Below are 4633 nucleotides of genomic sequence, written 5' to 3' on the forward strand. Positions count from 1 at the left end.
CCAGCATCTATAGTCTGTTGATTTGTTCATTTTAGCCACTCTGACTGGCGTGAGGTGGTATCTCAGTGTGGTTTTGATTTGTGTTTCCTGTAGAATAGAGAACCCAGAACTGGGCCCACAAATGTACGGTCAATTAATTTTTGACAAAGCAGGAAAGAGTATGCGATGGAAAAAAGACTGCCTCTTTAGCAGGTGGTGCTGGGAGAACTGGACAGCAACATGTAGAAGAATGAAACTAGACCACTCTCTTACACTATACAGAAAAATAAACTCAAAATGGCTGAAAGACCTGAATGTGAGACAGGAAACCATCAAAACCCTCGAGGAGAATGTAGGAAAAAGCCTCCTAGACCTCCACCGCAGCAATCTCCTGCTCGACACATCCTCAAAGGAAAGGGAAATGAAAGCAAAACTGAACCCTTGGGACTTCATCAAGATAAAAAGCTTCTGCAAGGAAAAGGAAACAATCAAGAAAACTAATAGGCAACCAACAGAATGGGAAAAGATAGTTGCAAACGACATATCAGATAAAGGGCTAATATCGAAAATGTACAAGGAACGCACCAAACTTCACACTCACAAAACGAACAACCCAGTGAAGAAATGGGCAGAAGACATGAACAGACACTTCTCCAAAGAGGACATCCAGATGGCCTACAGACACATAAAACGATGCTCAACATCACTCATCATCAGGGAAACATAAACTTCCTTTTTTTAAAGATCAGGGTGAAGTTCAAAAATTCTTAATACCCCTAACAGAGATGGAAATTATGGTAGTTCAAGAAGTTTGTGTCTGCCCTGAATAAGGACCAAAAAGTGAGTGAAATTATAGTAAAAAATAACATCTCTATAAAATTACAATTTCCAGTTTGCAAGGTCTAACTCTTGTTGTTTCTGTTGACTTTCCCTCATGGTGACTGTTGTTCAAGTGTTATGTAATTGTTTTGGGGAGCTTAGTGTCAAAGTTTTTTGTTTCGTGGAAGTCCTCTGTATTGTGGATTGAGAGACTATCTTTGCAGATTGATTTTGCTGGGTGTTAGAACTTTCAGTTGCTTTAAGTCAAATTTAAAGTAATTTTTTCAACTTGTAATATAAATTTGGATCTCTCCCCTGTGTATGATCCAGGGATCAGGTCTTAGTTTTTTGTAGGTGTCCTTAAAATATGTATGTATATATATCTTCTGTATAGTAACTGTATGTACAGTTAACAACAGGCTTCCTACTGCTTTTACAGAGCAGTAGGCTGAGTTTTTTCTAACCTTTTGTTATCACATGGATCATCCTTTCCAGGCTCTGAATTTTATTTCAGTGATCTTGCCTTCAAATGTGTATAGGAATCCCAATACCCAGTACTTATATTCAGGTAGCGTTCCCCCTTGGGTTTGCTTTTGACATCTTTTTGCTTTAAGTTCTAGGCTCTATATTTTTCTTTTAAATAAAAACATGTTATATGTTACTCATCAGTTTTATTTGTTTATGGCAAAAGGAAGCCAACTGTGATAACCTAGATCATTATATTCCCTTCAATTGATTCTCTATCAGAGCAACTAGAGATGATCTTTTAAAAAATAAAAAACTAATGTGTGTGCCTGGTTAACACTACAAAACGGCTTCTTGTTGCACTTTGAATAAAATACCAGTTCCTACATAAGCCTGTACAATATGACACCTGTCTACCTCTCCTCAGTGACCATTAGGTTTATCTTTCCCTTTACTTCACAGTCCCTATACTCCAGCCAGTTGACTTTCTTTAGAGGTTTGGAATATGCCAGGCTCTCCCCCAAACCTCTACTGTTCTACCCAGGGACTCCCCAAAGGCTGTTCCATTTGGCCATAATAATTTTTCCCTTGTCTGGCTGATTCTACTTCAGGTTTTGATTTGGATGTCCACTTAGACTTTCAGTGACCATGCTATTCCTGTGCTCTTTATTACTTTAATAGCACTAATTAAAACATTTAAGTAATTTGCATTTGTTTGTTTACTTGTTTATTTTCTATTTCCCTCTATTAGGTAACACCTCCATAAGATGAGAGAATGCATCTTCTATTCACCAAATGTATAACAGAATGTTTGATGCCTACTGAGCCTTCAAATAAATGCTGAAAGACTAAACCTTTCCAGGTTAAGTATTGAGATTAAACGTCCTTACATTTCATGTATTCTAAAATTGCTTTCTAGTATGAACTTCTGTGATGATGAATAACATTAACCCCATTTTATTACTTATTGCTTGGCTGCACCCATGGACTCACTGGTCAGTAAATAAAAAGCTAGAAATAGGTTGAGAAGAATCAATATGCCCTTTTATTTTTTAATGAAGACTTAAAATAGTATTTCAACACTATTCTGCAGTTTTTAGTAAATGGATCTTGTTCTTGTGACAGATTATCCCCAAGTAGTCAATAGCATGATATCTAGTAAATAGCACTTTTAAATCAATATTCAACTTTGTGTATGTGTCTACTATATAGAAATAAAATTGATTTATGTTGACCAATCATGATAAATACACTTATTAGTTATGGAAGCTTTTTTTTTTTTTAGGTAGATCTCTGGATTTTCTACATAGATGATCCTGTCTGCAAATCACAGTTTTATTTCTTTCTTTCTAATCTGCATGCTGTTTAGTTATTTTCTTATCATATTGCACTGGCCAAGACCCACCAATATATTGTTGAATGGAAGGAGTGAGATTGAATACCCTGTTTAGTTTCTGATCTGAGGGGAAAAGCATAAAAATTTTCACTATTAAATACTGTGTTACCTTTAGGTTTCTTTGGTAGATGTCTTTTATCATGCTGATGAAATTCCTTTCTAGTCCTCGTTTGCTGAGATCTTTTATCAGAAATCGATAATTGGTTTTCTTGCATGCTTTTTCTGGGTCTGTTAAAGTGATAATAGGATTTTTTTCTTTTTGAGATTGTGAATATAGTGAGTTGCATTGATTGGCCTGTGTTACATAGGCCTGTTGCATCCTGGGATAAACTTCACTTGAACATAATATATTATGCTTTTTGTATATTCTTGGACTTGATTGGCTAAAATTTTGTTTAGAAGTTTTGCATCTGTTCCTGAAGGATACTAGTTTTGTGTGGTGTCTGCCTTGTCTAGGGATCGGGTTAATGCTGGTCTCACCAAATGAGAAATATTTCTTTCTTTTCAATTTTCTGGAAGATTTACATAGCTTTGGTATAAATTCTGCTTGGTAGGATTTACTAGTGAAGCCATCTGAAATTTCCTTTGTGGGAAACTTGTTAACCACAAATTGAATTTCTTTCATTGATATACCAGCTGTTCAGATTATTTATTTTTGAGTGACTTTTCATAGTTTTTCTTTCAAGATATTTGTTTCATCTATGTTGTTGACTGTACTGGCATAAAATTGTTCATAATATTTTGTTATTTTGCAGTAAAGGGTTCATTTAGAGGGTTTGTTAGCTCAAACCCTGAACATTCCAAACCAAAGGGCTGGCCATTGACTGGCTCCTTGGAGAAAACTTCTAAACCCTCGGCATATCCTGCAAGATAAAATTGTCTTTATATACCTAGGGCCTTTCTACTCATGCTAACAATGTGGCTTTTGCTAACAATGTGATTTGTGGTAAATGTCTATTTTTGTTTATCTGAATTCCTAGCCCATCCTTTATTGGTTTGATCTCTGGAGGGACTGGAAACTAGGTAGCTAAGGTCAGTCCTGTGCATGTTCTGTACCCGTGTGACTGATCCAATAAGAACCCTAGACAACAAGGTTTAGACGAGTTCCCCTCCTGGGCAGGACTTTATATGTGTTATCATACATAGTTGCTGGGAGAATTAAATGCCGTCCATACAACTGCACAGGAAAATTTATACCTGATTTTTTCTGGACCCCTCACTAGGTGCATTTTGCCTTTGCTGATATTAATGTCTATTTGTTCACTGTAATGAACTGTAATTGTGAGCATAACAGTTTCCCTGAGTTCTTTGAGTTTTTCTAGTGCTGATTATTAAAACTGAGTGTGGTGTGAGGACCCCCAATACCTATTAACCTGTTAATGACTAGGTAGTGATATCACTTTTCTAATTCCTAATATTGGTAATTTGTATCTTGTCTCTTTTTTTAAATCATTGTCCTTACATCCAGATGGCCTACAGGCACATGAAACGACATCACTCGTCATCAGGGAAACACAAATCAAAACCACACTGAGATACCACCTAACGCCAGTCAGAATGGCTAAAATGAACAAATCAAGAGACTATAGATGCTGGCGAGGGTGTGGAGAGATGGGCACCCTCCTACACTGTTGGTGGCAATGTAAACTGGTGCCGCCGCTCTGGAAAACAGTGTGGAGGTTCCTCAAAAAACTATCCATAGAACTGCCTTATGACCCAGCAATAGCCCTGCTAGGGATTTACCCAAGGGATACAGAAGTGCTGATGCATAAGAGCACATGTACCCCAATGTTCATAGCAGCACTGTGAACAATAGCCAAAACATGGAAAAAGCCTAAATGTCCATCACCTGATGAGTGGATCAAGAAGATGTGGTATATATACACAATGGAGCATTACATGGCAATGAGAAAGAATGAAATCTGGCCATTTGTAGCAAAGTGGATGGACCTCGAGGGTGTCATGCTAAGCGAA

The sequence above is a fragment of the Suricata suricatta genome, chromosome 3, assembly GCF_006229205.1.
Source record: "Suricata suricatta isolate VVHF042 chromosome 3, meerkat_22Aug2017_6uvM2_HiC, whole genome shotgun sequence".
In the NCBI taxonomy this organism is placed as follows: Eukaryota; Metazoa; Chordata; class Mammalia; order Carnivora; family Herpestidae; genus Suricata; species Suricata suricatta.